Below are 18,811 nucleotides of genomic sequence, written 5' to 3'. Positions count from 1 at the left end.
AACAAGAATATGCATATAAATCAACAAGTAAACACCTTGGATGGTAAAAGAGAAAAAAAAAAAAACCTAACAAATTTGGCCAGGATACATTATACTGGACTCCAAACATTCACACCATAGATTCCTGTATCTATCTCTTCTTTTCTTTGTTAGGGTGGGGTATTGTGATTCATTAGTTGGTATTATATATTGTTGCAATCAGTAAAGCATTATGTCATGAGATTAAAAGTAAACTGAATTCGAAGGATATTAGGTCGAGCCACTTTGACACAGACAAAATAAATACTGATACAGTCTTGCTCAAAGAAACAACTAGGGATCAACAGACTAAAGAAAACAAAAGGCTGAAGGGCCAAGAGATAGGAAAATGAGTTGGGGTGAAATTAGAAGATGAAGAGATATAATAAAATATAAAGGGGGTGAAAGTGAAAGTAAAGGAGTATAGGGAAGCAAAGAAACAAAGAGAAGAAAACTAAGAAGCAAAAGAAAAAGAGAAAAAAGAATTAAAGAAGAAAATTATAATAAGAAAAGGAAAAAAATCAATATAACAAAGAAAGAAAAAATAAAAATATATGTATAAAGTAGTAATACTAAAGTTAAAAATACTACAATTTATAAACAGAGTGGAGTAATCAAAATAACGTCTGAAGATGGTAGAAGATTTCAAGTAACTTTTGAGGATTTTGCTGTCTCCTGATGCTTTTAAGGAGAAAGGCTGGAGTCAGAGCTCTGTATCACAGCTGTTTATCCAGATAGATTACAGAGGTTGGGAAAAGCATTTCACCTGTTCTGTTTTGTCTTCAGGTGGTTGGTAAGGCAGGGTAATTTCTTACAATGGAGAAAGGCTGAAAAGGGGCATTTTGAAAGACGGCTTGATGGACAAAGACTGTGTGTTTGAGTGTTGCTGTGGGTGTGAAGTATTTTTCTTTTTGGTCAGTGATGGGGCTTGAACTGTGGGCATTGTCCCTTCATTTCTTGTTTAAGGCTACTTCTCTACCTCTTTGAGCCATGGCAACACTTCTGTGCAGTGTGAATACTAAGGACTGATATATGTGGAAGGCCTACTGTGTTCTGAGTCATCAGAGCATCTTTGTTTTTCATAATCATCTTCCACATGGCGAGAATGGATGTTAAGGTGATGTCTCTGGTGGCAGCCCTCTGTCACTTCAGGAAGGCCAGTGGTGATCACATAGAATGAACACATACTTTACACTGGTTTCTGCACTGGAGGTAGTGCAGTGGGACTGAGATCTGAACTCGTGGGGACTAGTCTAGGTGGTGTCACAATGGCCTTGTAGGACATCCATTTGGTAGCAAACAATGACACTGGGTTCAAGAAACACCACAGGTTTGGTGTTACAAGTGTTGGGAGAGAAATAGCATTGCAGATCATCACCGTCTGTGCCTCGGGAAGAATGATGACCACTTACAATGTGGTCTAGGTGAGAGACATTTCTTACAGCTTTACATTCTCTCATGGTTTTGCCTATCTTGGATTCTGGGTTACTTTTCTGATTTTCAGCTACTCATGCAGCAACAGTGTAGTTGGTAGCTTACCTGTTATAAATTCTTGCACCTATGCTGAATGTTAAAGTCTTTTCCAGGTTGTTTTCTTAGTCATTGGTCTCCCTATATGTCTAAATTTCTTTCTTTGTTTGTTTTTTAAAATTGACTAGGCTTTTGAAGTTGTCTAAAAATCCATCACATCATAAGTTACTTTAACACATTTGCAAATACTGATAATGTAATGGTTTTGAATAATTCAAAATTAGTAGGAAATTTTTCTATTGCATGCAGTTCATCTGAATTTGTAATGGCTGTTGCATAGAGCTTATATCCTATACTATTTCTCAGGTTATTTGAAATATTTCTTGTTTATTGTCTCTACAGTATTATATGTAGATAATTCAAATAGAAAGTTGATCTAGTGAGATTAATAGGCATATTCAAACATTTTTCTATTTGGTTAGTCCTTACAGAATAACTAAAAATATCTCATGGTCTCTGTGCCTTCATTATAATTGGGTGATTTTATGTATTTTCTCTGTTCCCTTTGGAAATCAAGTAAATTGTTGGGTATTGTTAGTGATTTCCCACTTGCTGACATAGACATACAACTCATCTAAGTGGTCTTTCCACAGTGTACTGTTTCATGGGTAGTGCAAAGACCTTACATGTCTCCAGTCCTGGTGTGCAGCCCTAAAACAATTGACATCATTCACTTTATATTATCATTACTATAAACTCCCACTACACTGTTATATTCCCATCTTGTTAGAAAACATTGTCTGTGAATATAGATTTGAATAAAGTTGATATGTTGCTGCAAATCCAGATAATTATACTATATCCGATATACTATGTTTTTTCTGTAATCAATTTTTAATGTACCTTTTCCTTTTCTGTAGAAAAAAATTACTTAAAAAAACAATTGCCACAATGCAGAATCTGGTTATACAATAACTTCATTTTACTGTTTTTTCAGGCTATATTGTTTCATTAATTTTATCTTCCCAACACTTTCTGTTGCCCTTGTTCTCATTCCTCATTGAGCAAAAGCAGTCATGTCTTCTTTTAAGTGACTTTATTCATGCATAATTTCTTGTAGTCCTTTTGAGGATTTCTAATTATTGGTTGAAATTAGTATACAAACTTATTTTCCCCTTGTTTTTTTAACTATATATTTTTTTTGTCTGTTCTGTTTTGGTACTAGGGATCGAACCCAGGACGTTGCCCTTGCTAGACAAGTGCTTTGTCACTGAGCTACATGCCAGCACTTTCCCTTGTTTTTGAGGATATTTTCTTCATTATTGTGCCTGTGAGCCCTTTCATTTCCATTGACAAATTATTTCCCTGTTTTATTATTCATATTTATACTATTTACATCCATATTTTATTTTCATATTTTATTTTCATATTTTATTTCTTCATTGTCATTGGACAGTGGAATTTGAATAGTAGAATGGTACAAAATCACACCTCAGATTCATTTGTCCTCATTTTGGGACTCTTCAGTTGTATACATTTCTGAGGTGGTTAGGCATTTGTGAAATCTGCCTGTTTTGTGGCAAAATGTTGGCAACACCCCAATTTTTCAATCTGGAGTCCCACCCTTTTCCCAACCATGTCAGAAGTAGTGAAGGAATTTCTTCTCAACAGATGATCTGTGTGTGTGTGTGTGTGTGTGTGTGTGTGTGTGTGTGTGTGTGTGTGTGTGTGTAGAGGTCATGGGGCTTAAAATGAGGGCCTGGGTGCTGTCCTTAGGTTTTGTACTCAGTTTAGTAATCTGCCACTTGAGGCACAGATCCATTTCTGGCTCTTTGGCGCAAGGGGAATGTGGTGCTGAATTGGACATATGGTCTCAGGGATTGCAAAAATAAAGACTAATCTGATGTACAAAAGGAATATATTTCACCAAACATGTGAGTTTCACCTTATGAGGACCTATTTCTTTGATAATGTATTCAGTCCTGGAATCCATGAAGACAGTTGCTGTCTGGCCTTAACAAGAAGATGTAGCACTTGGGGGCAAAGATGCAGCCCAGGAACCTTGCACTGGAGTCCAAGATGGAGAAGACCTCCACAGCCAACATGACTTTGCCCTTGGCACTGTGGTAGATAGGCAGTAAGGTGAGCCAAACACTGCAGAACACCAGTATGCTGAAGGTCAGAAACTTGGCTTCATTGAAGGTGTCAGGCAGGTTCTTGGCCAGGAAAGCCACAGTGAAGCTGGCCAGGGCCAGGGAGCCCAGGTATCCCAAGACTCAGTAGAAGGCAGTGAGGGAGCCCTTGTTACACAGGATGATGAGGTGGCCATGTTCAGAGTATGTGTCTGTGTCCATGAATGGAGGAGAGGTTCCCAGCCAGATTCCACAGAGAGTCATCTGGATCAGGGTGCAGATGGCAACAATGAAATTAGGAGCACCTGACACCACCAGTTACCTCATCCTTCTCATGGAGAAGTGGCCTTGAAGGACAGAACTACAGTTGAAGTTTTGGCAAAAACAGCAGAAATGGCTACAGTGGACACAACTCCAAATGTCATTTACTGTAGAATACAGGTAACTGTGTTGGGACAGCCAATAAAGAGCAAGTAATAGAGGAAGGAGTAACAGAAGAAGATGAAGTAGAGGAGCAGAATGTAGCTGAGAGCCTGGTTATTTGCCTTGATAATGGGGGTGTAGTGATGTTTCACGAAGACACTAAGAACAAGTGCTGTGACTGTTGATAAACCATGAGCCATGCAGGCCAAGGCCATTCCCATGGGCTCCCCTTAAGCCAGGAATCTTGCAGCTCTTGGGAAGCACTGGTTTCTCTGTGTGTTGGCATACTGATGATCTGGACACTTCACACACTGATCCATATCTTGTGAGAAGTTCAATAACCATCAGTCTATTTCCAGTATTTTGCAGGAAATTAAGAAACTCCTATCTAGAGGTAATTCTGCCATGTCAATACTTCCTAACATAAAGTAAAAATACCAACTATTACCAGACATGTCCAGTATTCTTTTTATGTCTGTATAATATTCCCACCTTCACTCTCTTTTTATGTCATACTGAAACTTTTTACTTGTAGTGAATTTAACCCATACTATATCTTGCCATTTATAATATCTTCAGAGTTGTTTTCTGTACCTCTTCATGTTGCCATGATAATTTTCAGCCTGTACATACAACTGAAATACCACATTAACTATCATGGATTGTAAAGCTTGCACTCCCTTCTAAGTCTCAGTGCAATATAAATAAGAGTATTGGGACCCTTCCTCAAACTTCTGTATTGTTCTCAACTACGCCCCTGTAAAGTGGCGGTGAACAGAGAAACCACGAATGGAAGGTATAAAATCATGGTATGCACAACACTTGTTCCTCCTTTGTACCCTAACACAACTCATAATATTCACTTTGTTACAAGAACAATTCTGTTCAGAAGGAAATAAAGATGGACATGTCTGTGTTTCCTTTGTATTTTATATGTAATTTTAAAGAACACGACAACCTTGTTCTTAAGAAGGCATTGCAATTCATATGATAGCAGTTGATCTTACATGATTAATAAGTTGAACAAACCTGCATACAAAGGAGTAGAAAAAAATTATCCTATTTTTTCTTCAGAGCCCATGTTTTGTTTATTTCTTTCAAGAAACTTTATCACATACCTTGTTGCAATCTAATTGCTATGTGATGGAAGGAATTTGACTCTGCAATCTGAATACATGACTTTGTGCTTTGCCTTGGATTGGGGTATTCCAGGAGTATGAATTTCTCCCTCAGCCATAATCTTACCTGTCTCATTAGCAATGTCATCTTCTGAGCAGGGAATGCAATCAAAGCAACAGACAGCCTTTCCCTCCAGATACGATTTTCTGAATCCAGGACCACAACTTTCACTACAGACAGACTGAGGAGGCTGATGGAAATCTGATAGGTATCAATAACTGTTCAATGTTGTACCTAACGTATTACAAACTCCATTCTTTTAAACATTTGGACTATTAAGTGGAAAGATTTAAGCACATAAATCCAGTCCATAAATTGAATACTCTTATCCATTCCATATCACATGATCACAAAAGCCTTGAGAAGTGTGAGACATTTAAGAATTTTCACCTTAATGGCAGAAGGTAAATGCTATTTGCTAGCCCTATGGAGATTCCTGTGAAGAAAAAATTGTCATTTGAGTTCAAAGGTCTTCATGCAGTAACTGGGACTGAAGGAAAAAAAAAAGGCTCTTTTAAAACAGGCATCCTGGAGGCAAAGCGCAGTACCTGGTATCAGAATGCCTATAAGCTTCAGAGTTTTTCCAATGCAGATAAAAGCTGAAGTGTTAGTGTTAAAGCAGAGGTTAGTCAAAGGTTTTGTAGATCAAGAATACATTTCTAGATAAGACATTTGGAAGTAAAATTGTCCTAAATGGTTGTTGTAAAGTGAGGAAAGAAAAATTATGTCTACCAAAATGAGTGTTTAATTGCCATTCCAGTTTGTTTGTAGTTTTTTTGTAACAGTTTCCAGCAGGCCCACAGAAAAGGACAGATGATTCCTACAAGTTTGTCAAGATGTAACACTGGCCCTTAATAAGTTCCAGGGAAGAGCATGCTTAAAAACTACTTCTGTGTGGACCACCTTGTTGCTTTTAATTGGAGGAAAGGGGCCTTTTGTAAGACTCATTTGTCTGAAATCTGCAGTTCAAAGCCAGCCCGGGCAGAGAAATGTCCCTGTGAGAGGTCGTGTCCATTTGGCCAGCTGAAGTGCTGGGAAGACAGTCATGAGTTGCTTTGAGGCTCAAAGTTGTAGGGTGCTAGTCTTGAGCTGGAGAGCTGAGGGACAGGACTCAGGATCTGAGTCCAAGTCCAGTGATGGGCCAAGAGAAATGCCAAAGGAGCATTTATAGCAGCATGGAAAAGTCACTCCTGGGACAAAAGTGATGGAGCATCCAGAGGCAGTAAGCCACTGCTTGGATGGCAAAGATGGTGTCAGATACTAAAGTCACTCGTGTTTGGCCTTTCAAAAGTTAATCAGAGCTGGGAGTTCCTAGAAGAATGGTTCATTAGCATGCCTTTTATTGCCATGACTATCTACTTTGTAACTGGACAGGAACTTGCCAGTCATCTGTGATAGTGGGTGAGTAAAGCTAAGTATGTTAAATGGGGGATAGTTTAAAATCCCACCCCCTGCATCTACTCAAAGCCCTTACTGGCAGTGAGAATTTTAATCTGGTACATCTGTTCAGGAAAGAAAGTTTGTGGATCTGAGATCTTATCCTTATTGCGATCTAAGGCCTGCAAAGGTAGTTTAGGTATTGTTACAGCATAAATTTCCCCATCCAGAGAGGAAAATGTTTTTACAAAGCAGAGTGCTAAAAAACTATCGTGTTATATACAGAAAAGAGGTCTGTGCAGTTATTAAAAGTTTAGCTATTTACTGCAGTTTGGAGTAAAGTTCCTAGTAACATCTAGTCCTGAAAATCCCTTGGTAAAATAGGCTAAGGATCTATGGGTTCCTGGCTAGGTAAGGTCAACGCCCCTGAGTCAGCCTGAAGAAGTTGCAGAAGATGGATTTTCTTTGCCTATAAGCTCCCCCTTCAAGATCAAAGAACCAGAGTCATTAAAAAAAATAATCCTAGCCTTATTGGAAATATTTGTTTATTGAAAGTTATTGCCCTGGAAAAATTATGTCCAAAGGCCATTGTCTAAAGCTGTAATGAAATTCAGTGATGTGCCAGCTTACAAAAGCTAACGTGTTTAAGAAACAAAATGGAGGGTGGAGGAGCAGCAGAGCCCTAGCTGAGCTCCCTCCGACATCGCAGTTTTCTCGCCCCATAGAAACTTTAACGCCTAGAAAGATAGCCAGAGTATGTTCTAACAGTACAGGGATTCTGTCCAGGAAGGAAAAATCCACTTTGTTCATCTGAAAACACAGATTTGAGCTCCAGGCGGTGTCCTGCCGCCACGCCAGTGCTGGCACGGCACAGCGCCCAGCAAAGCAACCCGCACTCCACGCAGCTAAAGCACACAGCATAGACCAGGGAGAAATCCTCCAGATGGCAGCTGAGCATGATGGACCTGAAATCGCAGTGAAAGCGTGAGTACCCCCACGAAAGATATTCTCACTCGCGCCCACAGAGCAGCTTCTGGAAGGCAGCCCTTCCCCCACCACCAGAGCAAAGCGCCATCTTTGCCACTGGTATAGGGTCAGACCAGATTGGAACTAAAGCGGGCCTGAGGAAAGCGAGATCAAAGGAGCGATCTTTGAAAAGGGCAAGAGGGACTGACAAGTGAGAGCCAGATCCGCTCAGGAGAATGCCTCCTGCCCTGGCGGGAGGCGAGTCCTCAGCTTCGGCTTAGCCAGAGGTGCCCGCCCTGCCCAACGGAATTTCTAAATTTAAAGCAATAGCAGCAAGCAGCTACCAGCGGCATGGAAACACCAGACAGGGGAACAAACAGTTCCTGAGGCAGTTAAACGGTCCCTTCATAGAGGAAGCCCAATTCCCAGCCCGAAATGGAGCTGCATTCCATAGCCACCTCCGCCAAGAAGGCTGCCCCGCCCAGGAGGGAGGAGCCTCCCCCAGGCAAGCAACTCTCAGCTGGGTAAACCAGGCCAGAGGCGCCCCACCCTGCTGAGTCCACAGCCTATTCAAAGCCAGGCGTCAAAGGCAGCGGCCCCACAGCAGACAGAGGAGCCACGGTTCCCGAGAATGCTCAAGTCCCCATCTACAGAGGATGCCCAAGGCCAACCTGCAAGCTGTGTGAACCACAGAGACCCAGGATTGCACCAACAGGGGACAAGGGTCAGAACAGATCCACCCCCTGCAAACTGAAATCAAGTCAAACCAGCCAATCAGGAAAATAAACTGCAGACCATCGCAAGGAAACCAGAGACTGGGGAAAGACCACCCAAACAAGGAGGACACCATTTTTTTTTTCTTTTCAAACATTTTTTAAAATTTTAAAATTTTTTTTTTTAATTTTTTCACTTCTGAAACGTCTTTGGTTTTGTTTGTTTGTTTTCCATTTTTACCAGTGTGTTTTATCAATTTTTTTTGGTTTGGGTTGTTCCTTTTCTGTCTTTTTTCTTTTTCTTTTTTTTCATTTTTAAATAATTTTTCTCTGTTTTGTGTATCTGTCTTCCAGTATTTTTACTTAATTTCTCTCTTTACATTCTCTTTCTTTAAAAATTACTTTCCTACGAATAACACCACCACTCTTTTATGCTAACTCTCCATTGTTTATCATTTAACCTTGTTCTTTCTACTGATTCTACTCTTCTCCACATTTCCACGTAACTGAAACTACACCAAAATCACCCCCCCAATACATTTTATAATATTCTCTTTACTACCTCCAACTTACCCTCCCGAATTACTGCCTGGACCTCCAGTTTCCATTGACTCCTGGTTATTGGATAGAGGGTATCCCAGATTAATATGAGTGAATCAAAGGGGTTCATAGAGAAAGCCAGTCCTAAAAGAACTTAATATAAAAACAAGAATAGCTTACAGGGTTGTAACAGTAAATAAGTAACTACTGAATACAGGGCTCAGGATCAGTTGTTATATTGAAATTGTATTCTTTAGGAACACTAAATCTAATTTTATAGACTGGTATACAAGGTATCTGTATATAATTGTGAACTTGTAAGATTTACACAACAGTGCTTGGTAAGGGCTGCTTTGGATCCTGAACGGTGCTCACAGGTGCTGGTAAACTGGCATTCCCAATCCAAATGGGCAGAAGGAATGCAAGAAAGATGGCAAACAATGAAGTGTTATCCCCCACTCAAAACAAGCAGGAAGCAGAGCAGTCAATCAAAGACATAGAAGAGAACCCCCAAAATGCTATACAAAGTCTACTGTTAAACATGATAAATGAAAAGTTTGAATCTCTTCAGTCAATTATTCTAGAGCGTGAGGAGGCAAAGGAAATAGAAAGATAAATGAACTTCAAGAGTCAAATGAAAATATAGCTACCCAGCTTAAAGATTTGAGAGACAACACTCAAAACCAAAGTAATGAAGATAATGGAGTAAAGAAGTCCATCCAAGACCTAAGAAATGACATGGAAATCATCAGGAAAGACCAGTCAGAAGCAAAAGAGATTCGAAATCAAGTAACTAGCCTACAGTCCCGAATAACTGAAGCAGAGGATCGTATCTCAGGAGCTGAAGATTCCTTAGATTCTATGGAGAAAGATAAAAAATCAATACAAATCCAGTCCAATCAACAAAACAGATCGCTACAGGAGATTCAAGACACGATCAGGAAGCCCAATTTAAGGAAAATAGGTATTGAGGAAAACTTGGAGAAAGAGGTTAATAGGATAGGCAACCTATTTAACAGAATATTAGCTGAGAACTTCCCAAATATACAGAAGGAAAGGTCTATGCAGATACAAGAAGCATTTAGAACCCCAAACCGACCAGACCAGAATAGGACATCCCACCAACACATTGTGATCAAAACAGGATCAGTAGAGTACAAGGAAAGAATCCTTAAAGCTGTTAGGGAGACGAAAACAATCACACATAAAGGAAAAGCAATCAGAATTACCCCAGACTTCTCAGCAGAGACCATGGAAGCAAGGAGACCCTGGAATAAAATATACCAAACACTAAATAAAAATAACTTATGAACACATAAGATGATGCTAAGTGAAATGAACTCCATGTTATGGAAACGATTGTTATATCACAGTTGTAACTACTTTCAACTTCCCATGTGTATCTGTAGATTCTATTATTGATGATGTTCTTGTATCACCTTCCTGTGTTTGTACCTACACTATCTCTGTAATCTTATCTGAGTATATTGAAAACCGTATATACTGGTATTGGAACTAGGACATTGAAATGGAATACCAAAATTGAGAGACACAGGGTAAAAAAAGACAAACAACTACAAAAGCAATACTTGCAAAACTGTTTGGTGTAAGTGAACTGAACACCTCAGGGGGGAAAGGAAAAGGGGGTGGGGCGAGGGGGGTATGAGGGACAAGGTAACAAACAGTACAAGTAATGTATCCAATGCCTAACGTATGAAGGCTTTCTATTGATCTAGCAAGCTATGTCCTTTGCGATGCAAAAGCTCTGTAGTTTCATGCAATCCCATCTGTCCAAACTTTCTTTGATTTGCTGTGTTTCTGGGCCTTTATTAAGAAAGTTTAGACCTGTGCCAAGGAGCCCTAGTGTTTTCCCTAGTCCATCCTCTAATGTTTTCAGGGTATCTGCTTTTACCTCAAGATCTTTGATCCCTTTGGAATTGATACACACACACACACACACACACACACACACACACACACACACACACACACAGTGTTTTTGGTTTTCTTTTGTTTTGAGGCAAGGTCAAAATACATAGCCAAGTTTGACTTTAAATTGCCTCATGCTAGCCTCCCAAGGGGTGATTCAGGAATTCTTGCCTCCTTGATGGAATTTCACACGTATCCTTAATTTCTCCATTACTATTTTCAATTTTATGTGTACACATATTTAAGTGTGTATATAATGTCTTTTTTATATTTACTTTTTGCTAATCCTGGGTTTGAACATAGGACCTGGGCTCTGACACTAAGATTTTTGCTCAAGCTAGCATTCTATTACTTTAGCCACAGGTCCATTTTACAGCTTTTTGGTGGTAAATTAGAGACAAGAGTTTTATGGAGGGCTGAGAATATGGCCTAGTGGCAAGAGTGCTTGTCTGGTATACATGAAGCCTTGGGTTCAATTCCCCAGCACCACAAATATAGAAAAGGCCAGAAGTGGCACTGTGTCCCAAGTGACAGAAGAAGCCAGAGACAGGGCTCAGGCCCTGAGTCCAAGGCCTAGGACTGGCAAAAAAAAAGAGTTTTATGGACTTTCCTAACCAGGCTGGCTTCAAATCACAATTTTCACACCATATCCTCCTAAGTATAAGCCATGTACCACCAGCTGCTATTTTGGGGTGTATGAGTCTTTAGTTCTTTTATGTAGATTATTGTAAGCTATTTTTGGACATATTCTTAAAATAATAAAACAATCTTAGACCAACAACTACATTTCTATACTATTCATACATTTTTCCTGTGTCCTTCCACACTGTTCTCACTCTCTGTGATATTATTGTCATGTATATTACCTCTTATTATCTCACCGACATAAAGCATATTTTACAATCACTTTCATGCATTTGCCTTTTCAATTAATTAGGAAAATAAAAGTATAATGCATTTGTGTTATCATATATATTTATGTAGTTATCTTTAATGGTGTTCTTAATGCAATGTATGGATCGACCACTTACTATTTTTTTCATTTTATTCTGAAGGAATCCTTCTTGTAATTTATTAATCACAGTTCTCCACTTACTTGTCTAATGAAGTAATGGATTGATTTCTCACTAGTATTTTTGTTAGTTTTTCTTTTGTGCCAATCCTGAGCTTTGAAATCAGGGCCCAGGCACTGTCTCTATGTTTTTTGTTTGTTTGTTTGTTTGGTTGTTTTTTCAAGACTAGTGCTCTTCTACTTAAGCCATGGCTCTACTTCTGTTTTTTGGGTGTTTAAGTGGAGATGAGTCTTGAGGACTTTGCTGTTAGGGCTGGATTTGAACTGGGATCCTCATATCTCAGCCTCCTGAGAAGTTAGGATTACAGATGTGAGCCAGAGGGAACTCTGGCAGAGAGTTTTTAAAAGGATGTAAGTTGGGCATCTTATTCAGGAAGTTAAAATCTGCAATATTGAGGTTGAAAGCCAACCCAGCTAAGAAGTCCACCAATCTCAGTCACCAAAACAACTCAGCAAAAAGCTGGGCCAGAGACCTGCCTCAACTTATAGAGCATCAATTATGAGCAACTCCACAAGCTCAAGATTCTGAGTTCAAGCTGTGGTACCAGCATGCTGTGGTCCCTAATGAAACAAAGATCTTTATTGGACCAGCACTGTCTCAGCATGTAATTCTGCATTCCCTCAGACAATGGTCCCTTCCAAGTATTGTCTTTCCTGTGAATTCCTGGAGCAATTCTGTAAAGTCTCTTTTCCTTCAAGATAACCACAGCAGTCCTTTGTCACTTTGCTTACTGTTTACCTGAACGTTTGAAAAGTATTTTTCTCAGTAACATTCAGTTTGGCTGAATGTTCTCTAAGTCTCATATGTTTTGTGGTGCTCCTCAGATCTAGAAATTTAAAACAAGTGTGTAGAAGTCCCTTTGTCTTTCACAGTGTTGGATAAGGCAGACTGTATGCTTAGGGAAGCTATCCAGATCCTGCACCTATTTTGTGTGTCTGTATGTCCTCCTCAGACCTCAGGAATATATGGAAGCTTAGGAAATCTCACTCCTCAGAACTTTGAGGGCCCTCTCCTCTCCCTCCCCGCCCCCTTCCCACAAGATTCTTATTCGCCTTAGCTAGCAGTGTCACCTTTGGTAGCTTTGGTTTTAAACCACTGCTGATAGATGCTTTCAGCAGATACCTGGAATTATGTCTTTTCCCACAAAGCCAGGTCTGAGCCACGTCAAGGTCAAGTGTTGGCTAGCTGTGCAGACAGACTTTACCCAGAAGTTTTCAGATAGGATATGTGATTAATATCCGTCTTGGGGATAAGATTTATGAGGAGTTCCAAGCCTCTCTTGTATCCCTCAGTGGGCTCTGGGAGATGGATTCCAGAAAAAACATGTTTACTAGTAAATGTGCTTTGAAGACAACAGTAGAACACTACAGAGGAGAAGGGAGCTAAAAGAAGTTAAAATGTTTATCTGCCTTTTTTAATAATAATAGTAACATTCATTTATTTGCAATTATTCTATGCTAAATTTATTCCCATGCCATAGTTTTTGTTTCGTCATACCTTTTTCCTCTGTGCAACCTCCTCTTCTGGTTTAGGAACTATCTGTTCCTTTTCAGTAAGAATTATCTCAGTGTGACAGGGAGTTCATTCATGGGATCATCCCACCATGGGCTCTGAAAGCTCAGCGGCACATCTTGGGTGCTTTGTTCACCTGCATGTGTTCAATGACCAGGGAGTCTACCTCTAAACCCTTCAGTTCAGCATTGCTCTCTGCAGTCTTAAGCATGTGGAGCAGGAATTCAGCACTCTTGTTGGGCCACCGACCCTATGCCTAGCCCCACTATTTGGCTTGGTTACACCTCCCAACTCTACCACTGTAATGCAGGAACAGCACACATTGCTTCTTTAAAGTGACATCTTTCAGGTATTTGGTAGCTTTTCAGATATGCATCCCTTGATGGCCTGGGCTGTTTCTCTGGTGTTCTTACAGTGAACACGAAGATTCGAACCTCTGGACTTGCATGATTTTGTGGAGTTATATGGGTCTAGAGAGTAGCGAGCCATTTTCACAGGTCACCTCAGGCCACTTCCAGGAAGAGGTTTATCTGCTTTTAATAAATGTGCTCCTGTTGTTTAAAATATTTAATCAATTTCTAGAATAATGGAAAAAATAGTGACAATGCATTTTCTAATTGCTTTTCAACAAGAATTAAAATTTCAGAAGTCTTCAATGTGTCATTCTAGAAGCCCAATATACATTTACATTTTATTAACATCTGGAAATGCAGGTTTCTCAAAATGTATGAACATGCAAATGGTGCTTACTGCTAAAAGGGACCAGACTACACAGAGTCACGGAAGCAGCCCTCTCAATATGTATCTATTGTGAAATAATTTAATATACTTATTTTAACTAAAAATATCAGTTTAAGTTGTATAGTCTACTATAAAAAAGAATGTTCTACATTCTTGTTTTGGATAAATATATAAAATTCACTTTTCAATAAATCTCAGAATCTAGAACCTTCCAGTTTCAAAGCTTTTCTAAGACAGAATTGCTGCTGTATCCAGATGTTGTCTTTGTTATATAGATATCCCTAGCCCTAATCCAGTTGATAGTTTTTTTCTAAAAAATGTTTATATATGTATAGGCACATATACATATATGCACACATATATACATATTTTTAATATACAAAAGGGTTACAATTACATAAATGAAGTAATGAGTACATTTCTTTTTGGACAATGTCACCCTTTTCCCAGGTTCTCTCCCCAGCTGTGTTTTAAATAAAATTTTATGTAAAAGAAACTGATGTATGAGGGGCCCTCCCCTCACATATTCCCACATAGGTTAATTTGATTTTTTTTTAAATTTTAGTCTTAATTTCTTATCATTGTCAGTTAATGGTACACATCACGAAGCACCACCTGACCCTGATTCATGTGTTTGTATTTAAGTAGGTGACTGTTCTTATTTCTGTCCTCTGTAGCTGGAACCACTGGGTTTCAGATAGTTTGTGGTAAGGTTAAGCACTTCTTTAAGGTTTAGAAAGCCTTTCCTTGAAGCAAAAGCCAGAGATTGTGAACAGCAGGACAGACAGTGAGCCAAACCTTCATTTATGATGCAGAGAGAGAGAGACATTGGATTCCAAATACCTGCCTGTCTTTGTGAATAATAAACTGCCTCATTTTGAGGCCTCTAGGGCCAAACAGGCTTCATTTGCATTCCTATCAGTCTCTTATTTATTTATTTATTTATTTTTTATTGTCAAAGTGAAGTACAGAGGGGTTACAGTATCCTATGTAAGGCAGTGAGTACATTTCTTATCCAAGTTTCTTTCAAGATACAACTATAAACACAGTATGAATTCTTTAGTGGGGGTTTTAGACATACATTTATTAAGCATCCAATTGTATTCAGTATTCATTTCTATGGCCCAGCCACAGAACATTTATTTTCTAGATAAGCTCTTTAAGGTAGGTACTTGTATCCACAATTTACAATGAGAAAAATGAAGACTTATAGAGATTAGCTAAAAGTGACATTTTGGGAATTCTATTTTCAACTCCTAACTTGAGTCTTACTAATGTTAAATGTACTTGACAACGCCTCTTAAAGGCAGCACAGAATCTCAGAGATAGTGACTGTGGGCTGGGAGAAATTTGGAAGAAAGCTCCCAAATCCAAATTTATTTTCAAAAGTTTGACTCCATTATTCTACTAAATAGAAATTTCCTTTTCTCTTTTTCAGGACTTGTTCCATTCTGTCTCTCAGAGATCAAATATAATAAATTGGGATGAATATACTTTATATACTAGCATAGGAAATTCCTATAGGGTGAATTGTGAATTCAATTTAAAAAATTTCCCAGACTTTTAGACTATTATTTATAAAGAGATGCATATATGTTTAGATAAATATATACTATTGGAACTAGCAAAGAAAAATTGTGCTTACCTGAAAAATTTAATTTTTCATCACTAAAAAATACTAGGTATCCTAGATATTTTATGTGTATATTAACATCATATATAATCATTATATATTTGGAACACTCCTTCAGTTCCTGATGTCAATAAATTGAGCTTTTTATAGGTTGTCAAAATAAACAAACAAGATCCTACAATATTGCCCATGGCTTCTATTGGGAACCATTTCTCTGTTCTACCAGAAAAGTTATGAGAAGTTCAATGAGGCTTGGAAAACAGATGGGAAGTGTGTTAAGCTTCTGTGTAATGAAGTGAGAATTTATGAGTTCCTACTGTCAGGGAAAATATGTATAACCTGTGTCTGTGGTATGACTTTAATCTTATAGGGCTCAAAACAACAGCAAACATCAAAACAACTTTTTGACTCCTATGTAAATCTATATAAGGTTTTAATACAGTTTTGAGATTTTCTCACAATCAAGGAGTGAAACACTATGCCACACTTCTAAATCTGTAATGCAAGTAATACAGCAATACACATAATTATATACTACAAAGAAACCATATTTTTGTTACATATACTCTGATTATAAAATATTTGTCTCAAGAATGTCTTTCTACCACCAATCTATTATATATACTCTCTCTCTTCTTACCTACCTAATTGTTCTCTGTTGAAAGTTCTATTCTTTTTATTCTATAATATAAGAACTGAATTCGCTCATTTTCAAAAGAAAAGACAATTACTCTGGCCGCCAAATTTAATGACATTTTATGAATGTTTCAGATTATCTTACCTCTTTAATTTTGATGAGAAAAGCATTTCTCTTAGGTTCATATGACCATATCAAATAAAGAAAAGGAAACAAGAATTTTCGATAATGTACTGTTTGGAGCTATGTTTTTGGAATTCTTTTTCCCTTTGGATTATACCCTTTGTCACTATTTTTTATTTCTGTATCCTTTGTCTTGTATATGTATTTACATTTATCTGATTTGGGGAAGGGCAGGGGAATCACAGTAACAGCAGAACAACAGGTGAACCAATGCAACAGTGATACTCACTACACCCTATGTTGGAGGGGAGGGGTGTAGGGGGAAAGCAGGAGAAAATGAAGAAGGGGGTAACACTGTTCAAAAAGAAGTGTACTCATTACTTTACTTATGTAACTGTATCCCCTCTTTATATCACCTTTACAACAAAAAATAATGTAAAACACTAAAAAATTAAAACAGAAAGTATTTCTTCATTTATTATTAATTTACTTCTTTAGGGCTTTAATTTATTATAAACAATCATAATTTCAAAAATACAACATACTTTCATTATGTCAATGTCCTTCTGTTGGAAGCTAATTTTCACTGTAATAATGGAAATCTGGGGCTGGGGATATGGCCTAGTGGCAAGAGTGCCTGCCTCGGATACACGAGGCCCTAGGTTCGTTTCCCCAGCACCACATATACAGAAAACGGCCAGAAGCGGCGCTGTGGCTCAAGCGGCAGAGTGCTAGCCTTGAGCGGGAAGAAGCCAGGGACAGTGCTCAGGCTCTGAGTCCAAGCCCCAGGACTGGCAAAAAAAAAAAAAAAGGAAATCTGTTTGATGCACAGACTTAAGAAGTGTTGAGATCATTAGGGTGCTGCCCTCAAGAATAAGATCAGCTTGATATCTGAAGTGGCTTTGATCTTAGAGCAAGCCTCCCACCCACATAAAACATTCTGTCTCTGTCTCTGTCCCCCAACCCTTTCTCTCCACTTTCTTGGCCTTCTGTCTCCTGTGTGGTATCATGACCATACATAATATGATACTGTTAAACAACAAAAAAAAAGCTGTCACCTGATGTCCATGTTCTGGTGACTTCCTGACCTCCAGCACAATGAGGAAATATGTGTTTGCTTGCTGTAAATTGTCCCATCTCTGGCATAACAACACAAACATTTAATAAGATATCTGTCACAGATGAAAAACTCTCTCAAGGAGCTTCCACTTCCAATTTAAACATATTTACTGTAATTGTTACATGTCTATGGTCTTGCAACTGGAATAAGTACACATAAAGACAAAGTGGTAAATATTATTTCTGTTCAAAAAGAATACTTTATTTTCCAAATATTTTATTTTCCAGAGTAGTTACAGTTTCATAAGTAAGACAGTGAGTACATTTCTTATCCAACTTGTTACCTCCTCCCTCATTTTCCCCTTGCCTTCCCCTTCCCATTTCCTTCTCCCCCCATGAGTTGTATACTTGGTTTACACCATAAAGTTTTGAAAGTATTGTTGTTGCATTGGTTTGTCTTTTAATCCTTTGTCTAGATTTTGGTATTACCTTTCCCTTTCCTAATTCCAATGCACATATATGCAATATCCAGGGTATTTAAATCAGTTACTGTGCTATCAGGGGTAAACTCATGGTAAGGGAATACAGAAAAATAAACAGAGGGAGAGAGAGAAAAAAAGAAGAAGGGCACGTTTCACATGGCATGTTGAAAATAACTACAACCGTGATATAGCACTTGTTTTCATAACCTGAAGTTCATTTCTCTCAGGATCATCTTATGTGCTCATAAATTTTTGACTGGGATAGCCTCAAACTCTCAAAATAGCTGGGATTATAGGCATGAAGCATTGTATTGAGCCTGATGTTGATATTTATTATTTTCTCCACACTGGGACATTTTATGATTTAGTCTTATTATATTACTATACATTTAATGAATACTGGGAATAATTTATATTTTAAATATTAACAAATATAAATATATACATATACATACTTATAAAACACAAGTAGTCATTCTGATAAGATAAAGACAGCATAATTACAATATTCCAGCATACTTAAAAATTGCATAAGGTAAAGTAAAAGTAATTCACTTAATTCGTTTTTTACAATATACTATGATATATTATGAAATAATATGGTTGTTAAACATGATTTAAAAATAATTTGAACTTGTACCCATATTTAAAAGGAATAAATAATAAAATAGGGTCAGTTTTTAAAATATTTTAAGTTATTATTTGTAATGCAAATTTAAGAGCCCAAATGATCCATTTATTTTTCAAGATGTTATTTTAGTGTGGTACAAATTTAGTTCATAAGGAATTAAACTAAGAAATGCA

General features: G+C 38.1%; 1 protein-coding gene across 1 annotated transcript in view; it reads right to left on the bottom strand.

Annotated features, from left to right (window-relative positions):
* Positions 1 to 18,811, bottom strand: part of LOC125342377 (vomeronasal type-2 receptor 116-like) — a 39,010-nt gene that overhangs the window by 11,479 nt on the left and 8,720 nt on the right. The window lies entirely within an intron of this gene.

The sequence above is a fragment of the Perognathus longimembris genome, chromosome 26 (assembly GCF_023159225.1).
Source record: "Perognathus longimembris pacificus isolate PPM17 chromosome 26, ASM2315922v1, whole genome shotgun sequence".
In the NCBI taxonomy this organism is placed as follows: domain Eukaryota; kingdom Metazoa; phylum Chordata; class Mammalia; order Rodentia; family Heteromyidae; genus Perognathus; species Perognathus longimembris.
The sequence above is the reverse complement of the archived record's forward strand: the minus strand, read 5'-3'. Positions and strand labels throughout refer to the sequence as shown.